At 39.5% G+C, this 26,874-nt stretch overlaps 1 protein-coding gene across 1 annotated transcript in view; it reads right to left on the bottom strand.

Annotated features, from left to right (window-relative positions):
- Positions 1 to 26,633, bottom strand: part of lingo1a (leucine rich repeat and Ig domain containing 1a) — a 147,131-nt gene extending 120,498 nt beyond the window's left edge. Inside the window, exon 1 of the mRNA XM_034236111.1 lies at positions 26,240 to 26,633. The gene's annotated coding sequence lies outside the window, so the exon portion shown is untranslated. The remainder of the gene's footprint in view (positions 1 to 26,239) is intronic.
- Positions 26,634 to 26,874: the final 241 nt, after the last annotated feature.

The following is a 26,874-nucleotide window of genomic DNA, read 5'->3' as shown; positions in this document are numbered from 1 at the left end:
ACATGGAAAACACGCATCCTCTGCTATCTGTGAGTGGGTGCTGATGCGGCACATGGCTTATCACATAGTTTCAGTATTTGATTACAATCTGCACAGAGATCAAGATAAGGACAATTTCAAAGAGACTGCCAGTACTCTTAAACTGCTCCATCTTAATATATTATTTTTGCTGAAAGATACTTTAACAGAGTTGACCAATGCAGAAAGACATCCGACCATACTTGTTAGTGCTCATCATTTGTGTATTTCCTGTAATCATAATGTCATATGCCACACCTGGACCGTTTAGGTTAAAGATGGCCAGTCAAGTAATACAACAACAAACACATGTATACGTTTAATCTTACTTCAGCGGTTTCAAACATAAGAATAGGAATAAAACCGATTCATGGCTCATTCAAATAATATGTTGCCTCATCATACTGAAAAAAAGATTAGATTCAATTATTGATAAATGAACGGCCCAAGTGCCATTGTCCTATGTAGCCATGTTGTGTCCTCACCACTTAGGATTTCATATAAAAGGTCGGTGTGATTACCTCAGTTACCACTAATAACAAATAATTATACAAATGTATTGAACCCAGATAAACTGTGAGCAACATTAGATAAAGCATTATTTGTCCAAAAATTATAATAGGACGACTGCCAAAACTGACTGATCAATCATCCACATTTGTATAAGCAAAATGTTTAGTTAAGGCTAAGACAGCAATACATGACCATAACTAATGATGTACAGAGCAAGAAAGATCATATTATATGGCTAACTCAGTGATTGCCTTGATTTTCTTTAAGTACTTATTTATTTAAGATGGGACGATGCACATAATTAATATGAGCACTTGCGTCAAATCCTGCACTTGAGCACTAGTCCATCATGTGAATATGCCAAATTCATTGCTGTAACAGTGGCTGGCAAACTTCTACAACAAGTATGGAGAAAAAAGAGGAAGTATGGGTGCAAAAAAATAATAAGACGGTGGCAGAAGGGTCGCAGTGGAATCAGTCTCCCTTGGAGGGAAGACCAGGTCATGTGATCACATTACGGCTGTCCCTTCAGTGATGGCCTACAACTCCACAGGGCAACTCTGCACTGCTCGACACACAGGGAGAAGTCTCGAAAGAACATATTCACACAAACCAGAACTTTTGTCATGGTTACTAATAACTAGTCTTTTGCTTTTAATCTGTAAAGCACTTTGAATCGCCACGTGCTGAAAAGTGCTATATAAATACAATTGCCTTGCCTTGCCTAGTGATAACTATTTCTGAGTTTAAAAACATCAGAATACCTTTTTTACAAATCTGCCTGAATTGTGACATAATTAACTCCTATCAACAACATCACTAAGCAATGTTCCCAGGAGAAATCTAGTGTGTGTGTTTTTGTGTGTGAGTGTTGGGAGGGTGAAGTGGACTTATTCAGAGTCACAAGTCAATAAATAATTGAAAAGCTGCTCTTGTTCCACAGTTTTCCCTCTGTCTGCTTGTGTCTGTAATTAAGAGGTTAGGGACCCGCTAATCCAGAGGCTCTGTGTCGGGCAGAGGACGACGCAAGTCTTTCAAGATGCAATCAAACTTTAACAATCAAGAAGCACAACAGTTGCAACTTCAGAAGGAACGGAGTGATTAGAAGAGACGGAAGAGGCATTGATGGGACACATCAGTTGTTACATAATAAATGCCTTTAAATGTTACTTAAATGTGACTTTAACAACCTTATTTTGTTTACAAATTACATCAGGGCCAATATTTAATTTACTCTATGTTGTTACCAAAATGGTATGCCTTCAAATGAGTTTACTTTAACATTGAAATTAACTTTCTACACTGAATCCATGTGGGGAAATATTCCTGAAAGTTACTTGGTAGAAAAACTTAGAGTGACGTACTGTAGAAACCTTACCTTTTTTATATTGGTCACATGTATATTGTTATACTATATAAAAAACAGTTCACTGCTTCTTCTGCACTTCTGGTATGACATTTCGTCTCAGTACTTGTACTCTAATCTAATCTGCCGAAACCTTCGTGTGCAATATTAAACTTGCGTGAAATATTAAATATAAAAAAATCTGCTTCAGATATCTACAGGTTAAGTGACATTTAATTGAAAATGAATTACTAATATCACTATTGGTTCCACACGAAGCTCCTCTTTCCTGCATCTGTTAGAGCAGGGATTCTCAAACCTTTTTCAATAATGTACCCCCTTTGAAAAAAAAATTGAGACAAGTACCCCCTGATCAGCGCAACAACTATTTGTTAGAGGGAAAAAGCCTATATAAAGAGGTACAGTACAGCGCTGCGCCATCAGTGTCTGATTTATTAAAACAACAACATTGTAACTGAGAAACACTTAAATGCTACATTTCAAATGTTTACAATCCATCACTAAATTCATGGCAAACCAATTTTAACATCATGCAATAACACTGAGACGACATTAGTTGCATTGAACTGATCTTTTTAATAAGTTGTACTTACAATTTAGTGAGAAACATGGGCTTGTGCTTCACTGAGGATCTTTGTCATTCTGACAGGGAGGCAAACTGCAGTTATTACACTTCGCGTTTTGAAATATGTGAAACTCTGTTCATATAAAACCCACACTGCTCAAACTTCCTTACTTTCCCTAAAATTGGTATATGTATTTATTTGTTTTCATTAACATAAAATAAATCTCACGTACCCCCTGCAGTACTCCAACGTACCCCTAGGGGTCCGCATACCCCCATTTGAGAACCACTGTTAGAGAATGACTCCCATATGAGGTAAGTGCAAACTAAAAAAAAGAAATAACAGTAATGTTATCTCTTTGCTGCAGTGCTAAACAGATATATCACTGATCTTGACTCAAGTCGTACAGTCTCACCGGCAACTGATGAAGAAAGACAGGATCTTACGTTATACCGATGCCAGCACCAAAACATATATTTTTCCATAACACTGAGTGCGTTCCAAGATTATTTTCTATGGATTTTTCCTTAGTAATGTCAAGCAAGCTGCCGTCCTTGCTAAGGCAAACTGCACGACAAACGAGGCGTTTTTTTTCCCTCACAATATTTCACTTGTCTATTTCATTCTGGGTTACTTTACCCTTGAATGCCTTGAGCCTCCACCATGTCATGTCTGCAAAGTGAGGTATAGATTAAGTCATGAATTGAAATTGCTATTGATGTGTGTTCTGGTTATTTTAGGGCCACTCATCCATCACTTTCCTGACTGTATGTTACGATTAAAATGACAGCTGGGTGCAAACCACTGTTGAAATGATTCTATTTTAACAGTGACTCATTATGCTTATGCAATAGTTATGCTATAACTCATTATTTATAGGAGCCGAATGCCAACTCATCATTACCTCATATTCACTGCAAAGGAGGGATATGGACTAAAGTTATTTCAGAGTGTAGTTTACTATACATTACATAACATGCTGAACTTGTTTACGGGAAACAAACTCAACTATACATTTTTGCTATGAAGTACTACAATTTGTTATCTCATAATACTTGCAGTTTGCCAATATCCAATAACGGAATGATCTTGGACAATGAGGTGGGAATTTAAAAGCAATACTCTTTGCATTTATCGTACAAAATAAACAAAATGAGAGTTCAAATTAATAAATGATATCCTGTTTAAAAGAAGCCACTTGTGTATAAGCAAGGTCATTTTCCTAAGGCTTTAATTCTTCCACACAAACTGACACTGACCTTAATATTGGAAACAAGGTGTGAGAACTGTCAAATACGTGACTTTGTTTCACCACGGCACAATAATTGAAGCGCCCTTCACCTTGTACCGTCTTCTGCTGGCGAGTCGTAAGGCAAGGACACCGAGCAACAACATTTGTGTAGCTCCAGTCACACAGATGTATTTGCATAACCATCCCTACCTGCACATAATTACTCAAATAACCTTGAGCCGGCCAGTTGAATGAGGTGTGACTAATGACCTGGGGCCTCATTTATAAAGGGATATACGCTCAAAAAATGGCGTACGCCAGTTTCTACGCAATGTTTGCGATTTATAAAATACTAACTTGACGGGAAAACGTGCGGTCCTCCACGCAAACTCTAAGCCATGCGTACGCACTAAGCACAACAACGGGAGAGACGAGAAACTGCGACACCGTTGGCAGAAGGAAGAATGGAGAGACATATGTGGAAATAATATAAACAAAATGTTACCTCTCATTTATCATATATGAAGAATTCATTTTCAAACATTGATTAAAGCCAATCTTAAAATGATTAAACAAACGCCTGTTTGAGACTCCTCAGTGCACACAAAAACATAACTTGGAGAAATAAATAAATACGGATATGTTATTTAAAACCACCTCGAATATGTTGTGTTAATGTTATGAAATGTTTTCTCATAAATGATGCGGTTTTGCATTTCTATAGGTTGTACGAGCATGGTTTTATATACTACCATGTTTAATCGTGTTTTATGCTGTTTGCCAAGACTTGATAAGTCGCTCATAAAACACAGGAGGTGTGGAAACTAAGAACACCATAATGTGGTAAATTGTACAGCTAATATAACACAACACATTAGTTGTATTTCCTTTAACTGGTGGATATAGGGTTGCTGCGGGGGGGGGGGGGGGGGGTGGGGGGGTTGAGTGGAGACGCTGCGCACAGCTGATCGACAGCTGGGACACAAACCACCAAATACGAAAACATAATTCAGATCCAGTCGTCATGATCCACTCCGGAGGGATTCCCCGATCATTTCTTACAGTCTCTCATCATGGGGGGTCTCCTGTCCCCGGTACAAACACACTGCCTGAGGAAGGCTATGTGTATTTATTTTGTCATGAACCTTTTTCGGACCACTTATTTATTTATTTTGGTGACGATCCGACCTCCATGCTGCTACTCTGGTTCAAACTGCATCCACCAAATAATATGATTTATCTCCACCTCCCCAAAATAACCAAAATCTGACACGGTGTGAGATGTCTTTTTTAGCTGTTCTGTCGTCATTTCCTGCTCTTCTTCATGCAGTCAGTCAGAATGAATGAATGAATGAATGGGCGTTTCTTTGACTATTTATAGGCAAATATGGGCGTTACGTGAAGCCCGCAAAAGCTGCACCGCATTTCGAGTCGGTTGTGATTTATAAAGGGAAACCGGCGTAAGAAGTGCCGTACGCACTTTCCTCGCCGGTACGCAATGTTTGGTGAATCGGAAAATGTCGGAACATTTCTGTACCTATTTTTTGGATTTCTACTAGCAACCTTCCCACAAGAATCCTACGCACAGCGTTATAAATGAGGCCCCTGAGCAGTTTGTGCTCAAACCTTCAGACCAGGCTAGGGGAATGCTTGGGTCACAGAAATACATCAACAGATTTTAGACTGATAAAACCCATTATTAGGTGCTTTAAACATGTTATGATGACGTTATGGTTACATGTGCAGAGCATTATGTTGACTAAAACCATCATTGTTTGTGTAGGGAAATGTTATATACAAATGCAAACAATATTGTCATCTGTTTTGACAAAAAGCACAGGATAAACAAAAAGAAATAAACAGCATTACATCTGATTTAATTACATTACATGTTACTTGCTCTTACTCTAATGTGTGTCATGTGGCAGGGGAAGAATAATAAACCAATCTGAACTGACTATTTTGTGATATAAGAAGGAACAATGCACCCTTGAGTCCATCATGTAAATGTGTCAGATTAAGCCATTAAGGCTAATATTCATCTGCAGTTGGCAGGTTGATGACATTGAAAGGAAACATAAAAGAGAACATAAGAACAGGCCAAGACCCGTGAGCACATTAAAAACATATATGCACAATTGAAGCACGATTGCAGATCACATTAAAGCACATTTATGCTTCTTGCTTGTCAGTGAGGTCGACAATGTAAGATATGACAATGATGGCTTGTAACAATGTGCCTATGGAAATAAATAAGAACATGTAAGCTATTAGCCAGCTAAAAGTTTGATTTAATAGGATGCTATACAAACATACTGTCTGTAAATAGACATGTGAATCAGAGTGACACACCGTGCACAGCTGAAGTGATGCAAGTCCAGGGGTTGTTGCTACACTGAGCTTTTAATTATAATTGTTAGTGCACAAGTCAAATGACTCTCCAATGGTTTCCCCTCAGGAGAGGATTTCATGTTATATATTCATGATTACAATATTTAAATTAACTTTGCCCCACTAACATATAACATGAATATATATATTTGCAGCTGAATCACATCCAGTCCAACAAGCAGTAATAATACAATGCTATTAAGAACAGAATTAGCTTTCTTAGCTATAGACGTATTTGCAGTACTAAATTAATGGTATACAGTGTTATTGGTTACTGCAAAGTTCTACATTTCTATATCACTTTTAACATAAATGTACCAAAGTATTCATCAGCATGTGTAAGAGACTGGGGTTTGATGGCAACATATGCATAGTCATTTGCTCTGCTTTATCATTTCCTTTTCTTTATCTGCCAGAACACATCTATAAGGTGTCTACAGTGTCTTTTAAATACAAATGTTTTCACGGTGCATGATAGAAACCGGTTCCCGTGTGTGTATGCTTAAGGCTCCCATTCAAGTTTGGATGCATTTCAGGCTGCATCAAGTTAAAATATTATTCAACAATAACCCCAATTAGAAAGAGATCTTGAACTCGAGGCTTTCATTGATTGAAAACCATCCATTCAGCATATCCTCCTTTCTTTTCAAGGTCAAGAGCCTTCAGTCAATGTATAGATCAGAAAGTGTCTCATTCCTGCACACTGTGTAATCACTGGTGCTTCGCCATCAGCAAACTAGCTTCAGCCTGAGGGCTGGACTTCACTATAAACAAACCAACAGAACAGCTGTGCATTCAAATGAGATCTCCTCAAAGACACCATCTCTTACACACCCTATAATAATTCAGCATGTGCCCTCTCACAATATCGGAGGGGAAATACAGGAGAGCAATGGTCAAACTGGCAATAAATCAATAATCAAATAGGGGTCACCGATAAGCATACAAAAGTGAATTCAGCCTATAGCTCTACTTCTGCTTGTAAATGGTTGCATGTACAGTAGGAGATGAGCACAGTCGGAATACATAAATAAGTAAGCAGTAAGCACTATGAAACCTGCCGCGGTTGCAGAGTGAAACCAAAGCGAGCACATGCTGACGGACGGTCGTAGTGGTGGTGAAACGCAGCATCACTCCACACACTCTGCACACTCTGGAGTGAGCAGCAGAGTGCTAAGTGCCGGTCTCTTCCAGTCAGTGTATCTGTATGCACCCCATTACTCTCTTCACTAACTGGATTAATACCAGAAACAAGTCGGACACAACTGTTATTTATTAGTTAAACAGATGTAGGAATGTCAACAGAATACATATTTGTATTGACAATCAATAGATAGATGCTATCGTGGCGTTTTTTTTATTACATTGCATTTAGCTGACGCTTTTATCCAAAGCGACTTACAATAAGTACATTCGACCAGGAAGACACAACCTTGAAGAAAACAGAATCATATAAGTACATCAGGTTTCATAGAGCCAAACATTTCAAGTGCTACTCAACTGGCTTAGGTAAGCCAGTCCTTTATTAGTATATAAGTGCTTCGTTAATAGTTCTATCGCTCAAAGTGGAGTCGAAAGAGATGAGTTTTCAGTTTGCGCCGGAAGATGTGCAAGCTATCTGCTGTCCTGATGCCAATGGGGAGCTCATTCCACCATCTTGGAGCCAGGACAGCAAACTTAATCAAAATTCTTTAAAAATAAATAATATTGAAATATATCTACATATACATGTTCGTCCTAGGTATACCTCAGAGACATATACATATACATGTTCTATATAATAACTACATACAGTGGGGCAAAAAAGTATTTAGTCAGCCACCAATTGTGCAAGTTCTCCCACTTAAAAAGATGAGAGAGGCCTGTACTTTTCATCCTAGGTACACCTCAACTATGAGAGACAGAATGGGGGGAAAGAACACCATACCTACTGTGAAACATGGGAATGGACCAAAATACCAGCAACAGTGTGTGAAAACCTTGTGAAGACTTACAGAAAACGTTTGACCTCTGTCATTGCCAACAAAGGGTATTAACAAAGTATTGAGATGAACTTTTGTTATTGACCAAATACTTATTTTCCACCATAATTTGCAAATAAATTCTTTAAAAATCAGACAATGTGATTTTCTGGATTTTTTTTTTCTCATTCTGTCTCTCATAGTTGAGGTATACCTAGGATGAAAATTACAGGCCTCTCATCTTTTTAAGTGGGAGAACTTGCACAATTGGTGGCTGACTAAATACTTGTTTGCCCCCCTGTAGATAGATTGATAGAGAGATTGATAGATAGATAGATACTGTATAGATAGATATAATGCAAACGTAACAGTATTACAAACAAGTCCCTTCACTTGTATTCATCAATTTAACAATATGCAATACATACAATGTGTTTTTCAACTGTATCCTTAGAAATTAAATGTATCCATGCACAATATTTTCACATTCAACATGTCTAACTGGTATTTTGAGTCACAGCTTGAACTTCCCAGCGTAAAACACATCTAGCGGGATGTGGCTGTGTTGATGAGACACATATTGCTTTTGTCAGGCTGTCAGAGCTTCCCATTGTTTCGAGTCTTTTATTGCTCATAAAACGACTCCCTGCTACCCAATGACTGACATGCACCTGTGCCACCCTCCATAAAAACAGCTTTGGTGACGGTTTTAAGCAGCTGTTAACAACTCCTCCAAAACTGAGACAGCAGGTAAATTGATATTGTAAACCATTCCCAGATCAAAGACAAAAGTAGATGCTGAGAAACTGACAGCACAACCAAAGCAGATACATTGAGGAAGCATTAATGAACTCTCTGCTGTGCGAAATGACTTTATCTGGAATTGGATCTGAAGTCTGCTTTTTGACATGCTGTAACTATATTGTTTAGTTATTTCTAGTTAGCTATGTGGAGCAGACAAATAGTGATTTTTACTTTTTGGATACAAATGTGTGATCTAATTGGAGAGGCGCAGCTGCAAAAGACTCGCTGTGTGTGCTGCAAGAGTGGGCTTCACTCACTTCAATTTTAAATCATGAGACTCTATCGGAGAGAGTGCTCTCCGCCACACACCAGTGGAGCTTCATACCCAATTACACATGTGAAGAGCACTATCGATGCCTAAACACAGCCCAAACTCATCTCAAGTTTAGACAGCTATTTTAGTCCCATCATGTATGTCCAGGTATCAGATTGTGTTATGCTACTTATATGTTGTGTAATGCAAGATCAGCAATGGTCGTATTAGTCTTATGTGCCATCAACAAGGGCAAATAAATACGACAGCTTTTAGAGAATTATGTTAAAGGTCACCTATTATGCAAAATCCACTTTTTCATGTCTTTTATACATCAACATGTATAAAAGGGGGTATCACCTGAATTAGGGATCGCCAATTTTGGGGCCGATTCGATCGAGTGGGCGGGGCCTATGGGGATCTTCCATTTAAAGTGATGTTTAAAACTCAGTTAATGGGGCTCATTCACTGGCGCTCAGGGCCGTCCCCAACTTGGGGCCCCAAGCGACATTGTGAGATGAAACACCGACAGAAGTGAAAAAAAAAATGTGGGAAACAAAGTACTTTGCAAATATAATTCCTGTTTATTATTATCAAAACAGTTACTTTTTTATACAGTGAGGTAAATGGTCAATGTGCATGTATGTCGTTCAGTATGCGTTTACAGGTGAAATTACGTCTGCATTTCCTGCCAAATACTAGCCTCAAAAAGATTAAAATATAATTAATGCAAATAAACAACTTCTACTAATAACAATAATCACAATCAATTCAATAATATAAATATACTATATTATTTGTATTATATTATGTAACAAAACATGCTTATTATGCTCCAAAACTGATATTTCTTAAATCGGTATTAAAATGTAGTTCCCTCTGTCAGCAATGTATCAACAACTACATTTCTCTCAGTATTTCTCTGTGTGGTGGTTGACATGATGATGGCTGTTAGGAGTTAAGGGGAGAGGCTGAGCATCACCGTGAAATGTGAAAATTGACATAAAAATGAATATAAGGGGAAAAAATGCTCCATGTTTTTTAGGCTGTAAACTTTAACTGTTATGTAAGCCAACTAGACAGACAGTTTATCACTCTTCTTCCTGTATATTAAGCAGATAAAAGGCATAACATACTTGAATGAATGGTAAATAAAGAATGCTGGAAATAACTGCATCTCCATCGCCTATATGCAGAGACTGCCTTCTTCATGTCGTGAATTGCAGCTGATGTTTTAATATGGCAATTGGCAAAAGTTTGACATTTGACTTATACAACATTTGCAAGTTGTACATTTGTGCGTTGAGAACTGCACACAAGCCGAGCTCATAAGCCGAGGCCCCCAGTGCAATGTGAGGCCCCATGCAGCCTGCATGATCGGCCTGTAGGGAGGGACGGCCCTGCTGGCGCTTCCACAAACAACAACCAACATAATTATAAGTTAACATTCAAATGATGTGCATTATTCAAGTTTACATTCACTTTGGATAATAACACGGGAGAAATGAGCGGAAGCGCTCTCTCTCTCTCTCTCTCTCTCTCTCTATCCATCTCTCTACTCTCCTCTCCTCTCATCTATCTATCTCTCTCTATCTCTCTATCTCTCTCTCTCGATCTCTCTTCTCTATCTCTCTCTCTCTCTCTCTCTCTCTCTCTCTCTCTCTCTCTCTCTCTCTCTCTCTCTCTCTATCTCCTGACAGCCTGTCAGTATCTCATGCAGCTCACTGATCCAGTAATGAATGACCCGACAGTGAAGAATAAATATATGTATAACTAGTTTAGCTTGTTCCAGAGGTAGATGAAATAGTGTGTTAGGTCTAACTCTTAGTGTGTGTTGCTCCGCTCACCGGTCCGTCACAGCGGGTGGAGCTGCAGGATTTCTGCTTCACACACGTTGCATACCGCCATTTTGTTGTAATTTTCGGACACCTTAAAATACTGCCAGACCGGTGAAGCCATTTTGGCGAGCTTGTTTTGCCGCACACAGAGAAAAGAGTCATGTATTTTACATCATCACTTTACGTCATGCGATCGGCTCTCTCGATTGGCATTTTTAGAGAGCACCGATCGATCGGCAGAGAGTGAGTATTGGCCGATATCGATCGGAGCATCCCTAACCTAAATCTCCTCCTAGAGCACCATTGTGTTCTTTTTAACCAAGTCTCTCTCAGAGGGGCGTGGGGAGGGGCTCCTTATTTTCATCTAAAGTAACAGAGAGAGAATCAGCACTTTTGAAACAGGGCTGGAACAGAGGGGATTATGGGTAATGCTGCAATGGGTGAATTGTTTGGTATGTTGAGGCCAAACACTTCAGAGACATGTTTTGTATATATCTGAAACGTATAATAAAGTAATGAAAAATAGTATAATAGAGGACCTTTAAGTCAAACACTTTCGATAACACTGGTTGTATCAACAGTGTTATAACCTCAGTTAATGTGAATAAAATAAGTGAATTCAAGCAAATCCAAATGATCACCACATGCAACACAGAAATCTAAAATCTTTAATAAAAAAAAAGTATAATAATAACTATTAATAGTAATAATAATATAAAATAATTGTATTGGAAATAGAAAACAAATAAAACAAACCTGCACTTTCCAATGACTGACGTGCTTTTTTTTCTATCTGCTGCCATCAAAGTGTGGCATACTGTGCTTATTCCCTACAAACAACACGTCTAAATGTAATAACTACTGAAAATAAATACCCTCCCACAGTTCTTTGTCTACAGTGACAGACTAAACAACTCCCTGTGGCATACTGAACATAAAAATAAGAGCAGGAAAAACGTCAGATCGGATCAGGGAAAAAACTCCACTGGGAGTCAGAAGTGCCTCCAACACACGGTGTTCCACATATAGCCAAACTTTACATGTAAATTCAAGCTTGTTTCGAAGGGGTTCGTTAGAGTTTTAAACGATAAGTTCCAGACGCTAAAGTATTCTGCTTCTAAAATGTTTTCTGAGTTCAGGAGGAGAGATCAGTGCCCAAAGGAATTTCAAAACCAGTCTCCCCATAACAGACTCCATGACAAATAACTACTGTTATTGCAGCAGTTTACATCATGATATTGACTTTGTTTCAGATGGTACTTACCCAGCCACCACAGGCTATGTGCAATCTGTTTTGCAGATAAATGCTGCATGCACACATTCTATGTTAGCGTCATGGATAAAAGAAACAAGAGATGCCATATGCTGCTGTTACTAATTAGCTTGTCTTGACCCAATGTCAATCCAAATGTTACTTTTCCATTATATCGCACACAGAGAACAACTGCATGACCAGAATAATAAGTATGTGCTTGGAAGTTGGTAATCAAGGGAAATACAAGAAGCAGAACACTTAGAATTGAGGGTAATTCACACAAAAAAAATCAAGACCTCACATCTGATCAGGCACCAAGAGAAGAACGTTTATAGTAATACAACCATTTATAAATACCACATATTAACTTGTATTAATCCTTTAGATAGGGACAAGAGAAAACAAAACAGATGGAAGAAATGACATGTTAGGGTAATTTAAAGCTCATCATGTATGAATTCAGCCAATCTCATATTATTATCGCAAGGACAACTAAGATGAAGACACTGACACTGATTTAGTACATTATATTACAAACAATTCATGTTACTAGATCATAATCTAACATGTCCATTTTGATGGCATCAATATTCATAATATGATTTAATAGTATAAATACTACCTAGGATAGGTAGGTTATTGTTTTTCCTTCAATTAACACTTGTTATGGTTGGTATGTAAATTAGATGAAGGTAACACAATGTGCTTTGCTGACAGAGTCCTTACTGTGAATCATAAGGAGAGAACAATTTAAAATCACATGTGGAATGCAGATTTTTTTTATTATATATATATATATGAGGTCCTGCATCGGGCCTTTTAAAATGTGTGTGTGTGAGGACTTCTGGTCCAGGCTCTCGTCATCTCACGCCGAGACTACTGCAACTCCCTCCTGGCTGGTCTACCTGCATGTGCCATCCGACCTCTGCAGCTCATCCAGAATGCAGCGGCTCGTCTGGTCTTCAACCTTCCTACATTTTCCCACACCACGCCGCTCCTCCGCTGCCTTCACTGGCTTCCGATAACTGCTAGAATCCACTTCAAGACACTGGTACTTGCTTACCATGCTGCGAATGGATCTGGCCCTTCGTACATCCAGGACATGGTTTAAACCGTACACCCCAGCACGTGCACTCCGCTCTGCATCAGCCAAACGACTCGCTGCGCCCTCGCTGCGAGGGGGACCCAAGTTCCCATCAGCAAAAACACGTGGGTTTGCTATCCTGGCTCCAAGATGGTGGAATGAGCTCCCCATTGACATCAGGACAGCAGATAGCTTACACACCTTCCGGCGCAGACTGAAAACTCATCTCTTTCGACTCCACTTCGAGCGATATAACTATTAACAAAGCACTTATATACTAATAAAGGACTGGCTTATCTAAAGCCAGTTGAGTAGCACTTGAAATGTTTGGCTCTATGAAACCTGATGTAATTATATGATTCTGTTTTCCTCAAGTTTATGTCTTCCTGGTCGAATGTACTTATTGTAAGTCGCTTTGGATAAAAGCGTCAGCTAAATGCAATGTAATGTAATGTAATGAGCAGGTTTGTGTTAGTTGTCAATCTTATCAGAAACTCCAGATGGAGGAAGAATGTATACATGTTTGTTATTGTCTTAATGCCTTACTGCAGTTATAATGAGGCTCTATTTATAGACAGAAGTAGGAACAGGAGTAAAGATGAAAAGTTTCATATATGTATCCATTTCAAACAAAATGATATATTATGTTTCTACAGGAAAGATTGTATATATATTCTTGGTTATTTGTATCCTATAATAAAACCATGAAACAGAAGCCAGTGTGCTCAGTGGAAATAGTGCGACAGAGATTAATGTATTAGCCTGCCTACAACACGTCAGGAGTTGGCAGCAACTGGCAGCAAAGAAAAACAAATAATACCCGCGAGGAATCTCTTGAAATCAATTTCCAACCAATTTCTGGCTGCGCACTGAAGGAAAAATATTGGAGTACATATGGCTTTGACGATGATATCATAACCCATGTGAAGAAACTGAGATTACCACTATTATAGACTCTGTAGATAACGGCAGAAGTCATTTTATTATTAGCGTGATCGCTTATAAAGGGACAGAAACTGCTTCATCCAGGGACACATTTAGCCTAATTCATTACGTCCTCTTCTTCTGTCTACACCTTCAGGGTTTCTTCCACTGTCTTCTCATATTTTTTCCACCCATTAAGTCCTGCAACAACACTTACTTTGAACTGGAAGTATAGTACGAATCACTGAAGCGAGACACTCTCCAAATGTGGTCTCAAGTTTTCTTTAAAGGCTGGGATTCCCATTGATACCTTATTTGAATTAAGTGACACAAAAAATTGAATATTTCACATGTTTTTTATGATACAGTTGAAACTATAAAAGGTTACACTTTCTCTCACACTCTCTCCCACACACACACATGTCCTCAGTCAGATTAAGAGCAAACAGGGGGCACTTCGATTACAGCAGTAAAATGACCCGCTTCACACAAAGTTCACCTCATTTTGGTTGCAAATTAAATGTCAGCTTTGCTTTAGAGTAGCTGAGCATGTAGCCTCACAGAATACAAATATGCTGTGGCCATTCCTCCACATCAACTGAGTTACCCTGTAGGGCTGTTTATTGAAATAAATCCAACAGAGGATTTTTGCTTTCAATAATATATTTCCATTTCAATCAAATACACAATGTCCTCATAAAGATATGAAACCAAAAATGTTTGACAGTTCCAACTCTCACAGCAGGGATACAAAATAAATCTCATCAGCTTCAATTAGACTGTAGCCTCAATCATATTAACAGCATCATCTTCATTAGTGGCCTGACCTCAAGTGTAATCCCAGCATACCGTCGACACTTCTTAACAAAGCACATTACAGAGTGTGCGAACATACAGGTGTAATCTAAGGCAGGTAGTAACATACTTGCCAACCCTCCCGATTTTCGCGGGAAACTCCCGATTTCATATTTCACCCGCATTTCTCCCGATTTCTGACACAATCAGATTTACTCAGGACTGTTTCCACTCGGACTTTAATACAGCTACACCATTGTTTGGTTTCCATGGTAGCGCGTCTCTTTAGCAGCGTCTGATAGGGTGAGGAAGATTCTTTCACACACAGTGACGTCACGAGCTACCCACAATGCAACACGCGCCATATATATATATATAAATACGCCATTTTCATGGAGGTGCAAATATCCTGGAGGTGCAAATATAAACAGCTAGCTAACGTAGCCAGGCAGAGCGTACTAGGTTTTTTTTCTGAATTAACGACCGAAGAAATCGCTGCATGTCTTCGGATTACATCTCTGGACTTGAGGGGTGTGCTCTAGGTCGTTACCAGCGTAAACTAGAGCTGTGTGGGTTGTCAGATTGCCCTTACAGACTGCGTCGATTTTGGCTGCATCTACGTCTAATTTCTGGAAACACCAGGTGAATACCCCACTTGTCACAATAATATTATCATGCCATTGCATATATGTGGTATTTTAGAGTTGACTAGATATTGATTAAGGCAATAGACTATGATATTCAGTACAGGAAGCTTAGCAACACCTAGACGGTGTACGGCTAAACGGGCTAAACCCTTGGCCTGCTTGCACCTCGCGTAAAACGGCGGATACCGGAAGTACGGTGTCGCCCTCGGCCCAATACCCGTATGTGTGTGTGAAAGAATAGTCACAAGAATCGACAACTCTACCCTCTGCTCACTCCTTTCCTGTCAAATACAGGTCCAGCCCCCACACATCAAGGATGGTGCTACAGGCCGCAAGGCATTGCACTTAGAACTACAATAAGCATGTTATTGTTAATCTAATACAGCTCCGGCGATCCACAGAACCCCCCCCTTCGGCGGTGGTTTTGAAATGCTCCCGATTTCTGAGGTCTCAAGGTTGGCAAGTATGGGTAGTAACCAGAAATAAATGGGGCCTTGTGCTCATTTTCAGGCTCATATTTGTATTTTGTGCCTCTACCGTTACTGTTTACATGCTTTAATGTTTAAAAAGTGCTTTCATTTTCTCACACTGCCTGCGCCGCAGCACCTCTGTTCACCCTCTGTCGGGAACAAGAGCGCAGTCTGCTCTGATTGGTTAGCTGGTCAGCTATGTTGTGATTGGTCCACCACTCAGAGATGTCCCACCCCTTAGCCTTGCACGCGCAATGTGTTGGAGGGCTAGCCAATAGAGGTACAAGTGTAACATTGTGATGTCCTTATGTTCTGGAAGTAAACAAAGGAGTCCAATGGAGGTGCATGCTTCAGCAAAATGCCTTTCCTCAGTGTTCACCACACTCTACACCACTCAAGTGAACAAGTGCCCTGTCATACAATTCATAATATGCGCTTGAAACTCTAGAGGAAGTTGGGTTTGAAGTTAGTAATGTGATTCATTTACCGTATTTCCTTTTTTTGGTTTCCAAATTCATTGCAGGCATTGACAGCCCAACTCTAATACAGTCCATCATGCTGTCTCTGAACTATTTGGATCCCAGCTTGCCATAATACTTTCTCAAACCCCTTCACATAATGATCACTAGCTCACCAGTGCCTCTCAGCCCTCTGCTCCAAGGGTCTTTCAAATGTGGCTTAAGTGAGAAAAGCTCACCTGAGCCTGGCCCACTTAAGGTTGTTATATCTGAAGACTGCAGTTACAGGGAGCCTCTCTTCCTCCTCCATCATAATCTTCCCTCTGAACTCCAGACAGCGTTAACTCCCCACTGGAGCAGGTGATGAGTGGCAGTGTTAATGTTATGCTACGTAGATAGCATGTTCCCAGGTTGTGTCACAAACACATGCTAGCAACATGTGCACAAGAACATAACACATGCGTTCGGCGTATGCATAACCAGGCACAGCTTACTGTATAGTCAATGAAAACAAAGCTGTGTGTTACTTTAAGGCTTCCTCATGTATACAATACAAAAGTAAATCATACTGAATGATAGAATTAGTCAAGTGCAAGCACACATTCATAAACATACACATATTGGATGTAAACAAGTGTGTTGATGAAAGTCCTACCTTCAGCAGTTGCTCCCAAAACTACAAACTGCATACATATAGCCTCATTTTAGGTTAGTGAGTACCAACTACAGACTGCATAAACTATCAGGCAAATCTCTCCAGAGCTTCCTCCAAAAGAAATAAATAGATTAAAGAAGTGTAATCTCAGCCAGAGAGGAAGATATGACAGGCTAGTCTAGACTGAAATGTCTCTTGCTTAGGATGTCTGGTAGAGAAGATATGATCAAGTGAGTACGGTAAATCTGATGTTTACTACTGACATATCTCTCAAGCACAATGATATGCCTACATTGCTGAAAAAAGCTAATACAGGTGGCGGGCATGGCTGCTACTAGGTTGTGAGTGACACAAATAAATCAGGGTTAGGGTTTAAAGCTTGCACACTGGACGCAGGCACCTTAATAAGCCTTATGGTTCCAGCTGAGCTGCTCAGATAACATCAACAGGGTTCATATACTAATAACATTGATGAAGGTAGAAGCTGCCCTGACAACACTAATATGAGAGGGAGGGAGATGTCAAATATGCACGGCTTTCCACACTACATGAAAATAAATCCAATCAGAAACATAGATTGAAACACCTGTATGTGAGGACCGTTGGCTTTCAACTGAAACCTTTCCAAAAGCATTGTGGCACATACTGTAGTTATGGAAACCACTTTGAAACATGAGGTGTTTAAAAGCAGTAACAGCAACACGACTTCCATTTAAAAGATCTGGACAGAGTGCGATATAAGCTAATCGTAGGTTCCTTTAGTCAGCAAAACTACGACAGTAAGCCTAAATGTTTCACCGGCGTACAACATACTAGGTGGTGGGATCACACAGGAAGTGATATTAGTAGACCACTCATATCATAATAAGGCTTCCCAAACGTTTGTGGCCAGTCCAATCTCCCAGCATTAAGATAGCAACATTCCCACAACCTCAGAGATTAACTTTGTATGTCATTATATTAACTTGAGAATGGTATGTTACTGTATACGTTAAGAAACATGAGGGAGACCTCAAATGGCATTATACAAAAGCTGATATATAACTTATATATAAGTCTCGCAGATCTGTAGATGCGATACAAAACACACAAAATGCATAGTATTGACAATGTATGAGACCATTTAACCCGAGCCTACTCATGTATAAGTCTATGAAATAATAATAATAACTGTAGCTGAATAATCAGCAGGATTTCAGCCAAGGCACAAACTTAAATGCAAAAACCCAAACCCCCTTCTTTATTTCGTTCTCTGTTCCTGGGTCTTAAAAAGTGCCCTTTTAGAATGTGCACATTAGCATGTATTAGCATTTAGGATTGTTGTTTATTTATTTAAACCTGTTCAGTATTTTACTGAATCCCACTGCCATTTACAAGAAGAGCAAACATAATTTGGATGGCCAACCAAGATGGGAGTGCTAGACTCTGACCAGAATACTAATGACAGACATGGTGAGGAAAAGATCTAGAAGCACTTTCTATCACATAAAAAACCCTGGACTGCTTGAACCTCATTCAAATTAACATACACAGTGACAGTTCTTCAGGGCCGCTATCAGCCTGATAGCATCTTTTACATATGTGGCATTTCAATTTTTTGAATATCAACTTGCATTAAAGAATGTCTTTCTGTAAGGATGGTTAGGTCATTTTATATTTTTTACAGCACCACTTTGTAATGTACAAGCCATCAGGATTAACCAGTTCAGAACTTTTGAAATCCTATTAACAACCAATGAAAGGCTTGCTTTGATCATTGTAGTGTCAGGAAAGATATTTTAGTGATATTTAAACAACATATGAAAATGCTTGTTGATATTCTTTACGCCATCTTGTTTTCTGCATGTGCATTTTTATTTATTTTTTTAAATACTACAAGCTCAGCTGCTTACTAATAAGCTAATACACATGCTTATTTGACCGTGAAAGTGGAAACACACATTCAGTCAGTAACATACAACCCTCACACTCTTTTGTGCAATGTTAAAAGCTATCCAATTAACAATATAATTGACTTGGTGCCTCATTGTTGTACTGACTGTGCTAAATGTGTTTTTCTCGTGTTCTACATCTGATTGTTTACCAGCAAAGGACAATTGTGACGTAGCATTGACATGCTATATCAGTTTAAACATATATTGACTTTTATATTTAATAGATGCAAGTAACCCCCCCTTCTTTCTCCTGCTGCGTTGCTCCAAAAATAGAGCTCTGGGTGCATCATCCATGATAATTAAAACTATTGGCAGCTTGCTTTAGCCTGTGTTTTCACTCCCTACTGACGCTGATCAGAGTGGAGAGACTTCAGTACAGGACTGGGAACTGATCCAGCAGCGATGTTTGTGGAAGAGGCACCTCTCAGCCAGTTGTGCTTATGTAATATACTTGCTCTTTTGAGACCTGAAATTAATCTAAAATAAATACTATTTTCATGGTTTAATTATAGCTTATTTTAGCGCGTTTCCAAGCAAGCTGTGAGTGTTACAGCTTTCAAATATCACAAAGCAGGTTTTGACAGAAGCTTGTGTTCCAGGGCATCAGAGTAACAAACAAGCCGGGTGCCGATGGAGAGGTCTCTATTAGATATTATTTTTAATTCACCCCCTAATGTGAGACTGTGTGTGTGAGAGTGCATGTGTGCCAATTTCCAAATTGAAAAGTGTTGTTGACCAGCCAAAAATGCAATATTGTAATAAAGGCTGTTTATAAGTCATCACCATGCTGACTCACTGACATTTCACATTTTCAAAAGGCTGTATGGACATAAATCCTACATACAGATGGTCTCAGTTTTCTTCAAACATAGAGGCCCACGTATTGTCTAAAATAGATGACCTGTTTTTTGTGAAACATGTTCTGAACCACATATTGATACATGATCAATTGGCTCATTGTATTGCCTGCAAGGGTGTGAATTTCACCAGCATGCACACTCACAAATCCAAGAATGTGTCTCTGATGTCTTGTCCCACGCTTCTTGAGTAATGCATGGCAGGCTAGGCAGAAAATATTAATTAAAAAAAATAATGAAATAAATAGTATGATCAGTCAACTACTCGGCCAAACCTTTCATTGTTGTTAACCAAGAATAGTAGCATGTATTTTGTTGGCAGTTTGCTATTTTGAGACACCCAGAGGAAAACTGAGATTTATCATAAACATCAAGAAGTTATTTTGAAGGGGACATATGCTTATTTCAGTGTTCATATTTGTATCGTGAGATTCTTCTACGACATATGTACGTGCTTAAATGTTCAAACCAGAAACCAGAGCCCAGTCTGCTCTCATTGGTTAGCTGGCCGGCTCTGTTGTGATTGGTCAAAAGCTTAGAGATGTCCCACCTTTTAGCATCACTTACAATGTTATTATATAGTAATGTCCTTAAGTTACGAAAATAATCAAAGGAGTCTAATGGAGGCGTTTCAGGCAGGGGGGAGTGTGTGGGAGAGAAACTCCCTCTTGAGGGAACTTTGGGATTTGAGTCTTTGCAGACCATTTACATGCACACAAACCTATACAACACACAACAAGAAAGGGGAAATCCCAAAAAGCATAATAAGGCCCCTTTCATATTTAGTATTAATAACCTTGCAGTTTAAACATAACATAGCAGCTAAAACCCCAACACAATCTCTTCACTCTGGAAAAACATTTGGGATTTGACCTACTCCTCGAATTAGGAGGTGTATCTCGCTACGTGTGCCAGAAATCAAGAGAATCTGTCAAGCTAATTGGTGATTTAACATAGTGAAGCTGCCACCCTGTGATTAGGAAGAATATAATTCTGAGTACAGCTGTACACAATGTAGGGTTCTCAGTCCTCATATCACTCTCTCCCCATAACAATTCATGTTGGAAGCAATTTCATTGGGCTCTGGTTAAGTGCCAACAACTGACGCAGAAGGAAGAAAGCTGATACTTCCTTTTCCCAGCATAACTATAATGAACAGGAGCAGTGTTGTTAGAGTAGTGCCTCCATTTTGAAAGGTGTAAATACATTACAGGAAGTAAAGCTGTATATTATGCATGTCAGTCAAAGAGCATTTTAAAGAAATGCTATCCAGATGATCAATAAAACCATCACTGTGTTGTGTCACAGTGATTACAGTTAGCAAGGCATTTCTTTTTAATCATGGGCCAGACTTGATTGACGAGCGATTGAATTAGACTTTCCTGAATTAGATTAGACCTAATCATCAGGCCACGTTGTACAGTAGTTCTTCAATGTAAAAACTATTATTTGCTGGGATGTGCATTTGCGTTTGCCATGGTACGCTTTCAAAGCAAACTAAAAAGTACATTGCAAAAGATTGCATTGATCTGCAATATCGGGCAAGTGACCTAAACTAAATGATCATTACAACATGAAACGATAATGCTGCAGTGCAGTGGCACAAGCCATCATTTCCCTCAATCGGCTCTAATATGATAGGAGATTGTGCACTTGTCACAAAGCATCTAACAGGAGTCTAGCCAGTGGTTTATTTTTTTTAAATGAACAGTATAATTCCAATTCATAAGCCCTATTTTATTTAATGAAGAACAAGAACAACAGTCTTGCTCTTTAAAATAATTGTCATGGAGACAATGTATCCTAAATGAAACCGGGGGCAACAGAGGAAGCATGTGATATGATTTTTTAGAACAACAGGATGCACAAAAGGTCAGAGTTGAATCCTTTTCTAGGACAGTTGGTCTAGCAAGTGATGGAAATACGGATTATAAAAGCTGTTCCTGAATTATTTATTCATTTTCCAATTTATACCATTTAGCAAAGTCGGCCGGAAAAACTAGACGGGGGAAATGAACAAATATTGCTCTCTTATCCTACATGAGCAACTGCTGAGTAAGGTCCTCGCCCTACAACTGCTGCAGACTTCAGCTTTGACTAATCCCAAATGTGAATATACGGGAGGAACAGGGCGATCATTCCAGAAAAGGTCTCATTTGTTGAAATTCAGATATTTTGTAGTGTTAGTTAGGATGATGTGTACATGATGTGAAAGACTGCGTATATGTTCTGTCTGGGAAAAGGAGCACATACTATGCCACAGAATGATAGGAGATTGATATCATCAGTCTCAGACATAGATCATATGGTTTCAGGGAACATATGTCCTGGGTTGGTAAAGGGATATAGAATAAAGTAATCTCATCAATGAAATTGTAAATCCCCCCCCCCCCCAAAAACTCACTTAAAGTAAATTCTGTTTTTTCTGTATACTGTAATCCTGATATTTAGAATCAACATCTTTCAAAATATAGCGTTTACATGTATTGTCCTGCTTGATTTATAAACAACCAAACAGAAAATACTTGGCTATTTAGGCGTAAAGTATTTTGTCTGAGAACAGTCTGTTATGGAGTTCCTCAGGGTTATATTCTTGGTCCTCCATTGTTTTTTAAGCCGCATTGGTCAAAATGCCAAGGGGTAGACCTAGGACCAGGTGGAGGGATTATATCTCTTCGCTGGCCTGGGAGCGCCTTGGGATCCCCCAGTCAGAGCTGGTTGATGTGGCCAGGGAAAAGAAAGTTTGGGGCTCTCTGCTGGAACTGCTACCCCCGAGACCCGACCACGGATAAGCGGGAGAAGATGGATGGATGGATGGTCAAAATGCGCCTTATTGTCTTCCTGCCTGCCATTGATAATAGGGATCCATTAAAGTATATGAAAGGACCATTGTTTACCTTAAGAATACTTTATCCAGTTAAACCCTACTTCTAAATCACCAATAGCTCAGCTACCTAAGAATTCCAGTAAACCAATCACTTACAGTACTTGTTTCACATAGTACACATGACCAAAAGCCCACAACAGTAAGGTATGCATTTTCATATCCACCTTTGAGTAAAATATAGTATATCAAACTGCACTGCCTTAGTTACCTAGAAACCACCCCAACATCTAATCTGCTCATGAATTTTGAAGACCGTCTTTGTGACAAGCGTTTTACATTAAGTTTTGTATTAACATTGTGTTAGAAGGAGAGGAGCTGATTCAACTCTTAAGCAGAATAAGCTTTGATATAATTCAGTCACAAAATAATTATCCTCCTTCTTCTTGTAGCTTTTTAGCTGAGAGTTATAGGGAAAAGGGTAGATTCATCTGGATTTTGGATTCATTTGAAGTGATTAGCTAATCCTTCATCCCTTTTAGGTGGTGGATGGCCAGAAGTGTATTAAACTTAAATTGAATTTACTTTAAACACTCATGGTGAGAGTTGACGACATTTTTGTTCAGAGACACAATTGTTTTGACTTGGTATAAACAATAGGATAATGTGCTACATGTTAAATTGGGTCTAGCAAGAACCAACTGTGGGATAATAAGCTCATATCCACAACACTTTACAATGCTTGCCCACCACTATGAACACCATTAACTGTGAATTGCTGTGACACATTTGCCAACTTCATTTCATGCATCATGGTAAATCATGAAACCACATCAGTAATACCCATCATTCTCTCTAACGGCCTTGAGAATAATTGCCTTGGAGGTTAAGCACAAGTGAGTAGTTAACTTCTCATTTGGCGATGGGCAGTATCAGTGGTTTCTGGCTGTGGATGCAGGAGCATTAATGAGCATTGTGTATAACTGTGAGTCAACCTCCGATGCAAGTCACCCACTGCATGGCAAGCTTTTACTGCAGCAGAGTACGGTAGAAATGACTCAAGCTAGCCACACACTAAGGCACATCCTTTGTCTGTGTGTGTGCCTGAGGCAGACTGAGAGAGAAAGAGGAAGACATCACTTAATAATTACAAAAATCTACTCATTTAGTAGAATAGACATAAGCTCTACATTTATAAGTGATGTATTCAAGGATATATTCTTGATTCCACCTTTCATTGGAATTGAAATCCTCATGAAATCTTTATTTAGCTAAATCAGATACATTTGATTCAAAACCCTTAAACCAAAAGTTATATTGCATTAAGCATGTTCAGCCTGGTTGTCAAAGATTCAAAGGAACCCTATTATGCTTTTTGGGGTTTTCCCTTTCTTGTAGTGAGTGGCTAAAATCCCAAAGCTCTCTCCAGAGGGAGTTTCTCTCTCCCCCCCCCCCCCCCCCCCCTAATTGAAACACCTCCATTTACTCCTGTGTTTACTTCTGCAACATAGTGACACCACTATCTAAAACTAGTTATTCTCTTGTTCAGCGCTTTAACACATTGTAGGTGATCCCAGAGCGGCTCACCAATCAGAGTTAACCAATCAGAGCAGATGGTGATGGTGAAAAGAGGTGCTGCAGCATGTAAACATATCACAGTAGAGGCACAAAAGTATTAATGACTATCATTATGCAACCTGAAAATATCCATAATAGGGCCTGTTTAGTCGATATAAGCAAAGACTTGATATGTGATACACTGATTTCAATACACTGCATTCAATCCAATCAGCTTGAATATGTTTCAAAATGAACTCTGCCAATGATCCAAAACTCTTTAATCTGAACTTGAACCTCTGTAGCTGCACCTGCAGTTTAATACGCATCAGAGTATCAGCAGTCATTGCCTAAGTGCTGGAAAGGAATTATAAATGAAACAGAAGGAGAGGGTCTACCAAGGCGGGGTAATTAGATTTATCTTTTATTATTCTTCCATCCTCCGGTGTTATCATGGTTTCTTCTCCAAAATGGGAAATTAGATAAATATTGATGTCCTTTACAGGAAATGCAGGCAAGCATGTGTGAGATGCAGTACGTCTATCACTTGTTCCATAGGGAGAGCGTGGAAGGTGGTGTAAACTGACCCCCTACGAAATGCCTCAGAATAAGTTTCCCTGCCTTAAGGCTTTCTATCGTTGTCTCTTTTGTCCTCCTCTGTGTGGCATCCTGTCAATCTTGCATTGCTTCATCCTCTCTGCTTTGCTTCCCTCCTACATCACCTTCCACTAGCCCCTCTCTCCTATTCTCTTCATTGCTTTCAGTAACAGCATTAGCGTCCCTCCTCTCTTTCTCTCTCCCTCTTGTGTTCTAACATCTCTCACTCTCTCCTCTCCAACAATCTCTCTTTACTCTGTAGAGTTCACAGAGACAAGAGAGGGAGATGAACACAGAATGAATAACAAGACAGCAGCAGTAGATAAAAGGAAGGAAGCTCATCCAGAATGCAGAGGGGACCAAAATAGCAACATCAATTTTACCTCATGCTAGCAAGTGAAAAAAAGGGAAAACATTTCACGTATTTTATTAACATGATATATTCCTAAGGATAAGATTGATAAATATAGAACAAATTATTAAATGAATTCAACATCTTTCTCTTCATGCATCCACGTGATGTAAAAGTCAGCCATCTCACTGTCTAATGACCTCTTTAGAAGTCAGAGCTGTTCTCAAAAGGCCCCATCAGGTAATCAGACACATCAACATGAAGGGAAGTTGCAATTACACCCCCCCCCCCTCTCTGTGGAGCTATCTGCAATATGTGTGCAGACAGGCATACAAAGATATATAAGTTCCACCTTGTTTCATCACACCTACATCGAGCACACATTCTGTTCAAGTCACACATGATGTTGCTCTCCTCCACAGAAAGTTAAGCATGATAAATCCAGCTGTTCCTATTCTGCTTGCACCTACATCATTATGATTTACCTAGGTATTATAACCTCCCTGTCAGTGTTTACAAATGGCCAACACAAACAGCATCACTGTCATGTAGTAGACCATGCAAAGTTTTCTCTAAGGGATAGGAGCTGAGAAGAACAGCAGATCAATAGCAAATACCAAGTGGAGCAGTTTTCCCTCCAGCCTCTGAAAGCAGGAGCAACACTGCTGTATGTCCCTGCACTCTCTCACACAACCCCAGCCAGCCCTTCCTCATCCCCCCCCCCTCTCTCCATGTCCTAAATAGCTTGCTCTGCTTCATTTAACTGCTCCACTATCCCATAATGTGTACTGCTTGCACCTGTCAATATGTTATGAGCAGCAAATCAGGTAGGAAGTGGAAGAAAAGGAGACACATCTATAAAGAGGAGAGAGAAGGAACACATCCTTACCAGCGCTGAAACGAAGGAAATCCAGAAATTGCTTGCTTCATTCCACGGAGGCTGCTCATTAAATCCAAGATACTGGGGAAATGATTGAAGATTCCATCGAGATGCTGCCCCGAGAGGAAGGAAGTGAGATTCTTTAATAGCAGGATTTTAGAGTGTTGTTAAAAAAGTCTGGTAAATATGCATAAGGAGAAGGATCTGATATCCAAGTCCAGAGCACTTTAGGAGTCCTTACAGTCAGCTGCGAAGCCACACGTGTACACTCACTGACACATGCGGTTCACACTGCAAGTCACACACATACGCCCACACACATAGGGAGGAGGATATGTCCTCTGTGAGACTCAGCTTGGCTGAACGGAGGGATGGAGACAGAGAGAAAGAGACACACCGCGGTACGGAGGGGATCTGGAGAAGGGTAAGGTGGAGGGAGGAGCCGCAGTATGAGAGATTGAGAGGGGAGGGAGGAGGAAGAGGGGAGGAGAGTCTCTTCATCCCTCCTTATTACTCCCTACATTTGAACTGCTGTGTGATATGCTAACAATGTAACCGTGGGAAGTAATACATTACTTTGTAGACTGATGATACATTTATTTGTTACCGTTTTCCATGTTAAACAGTTAAATACAAGGGTGGGG

The sequence above is a fragment of the Gymnodraco acuticeps genome, unplaced genomic scaffold (assembly GCF_902827175.1).
Source record: "Gymnodraco acuticeps unplaced genomic scaffold, fGymAcu1.1, whole genome shotgun sequence".
Classification (NCBI taxonomy): Eukaryota; Metazoa; Chordata; class Actinopteri; order Perciformes; family Bathydraconidae; genus Gymnodraco; species Gymnodraco acuticeps.
Note: the sequence above shows the minus strand (reverse complement) of the source record. Positions and strands in the feature narration are given on the sequence as shown.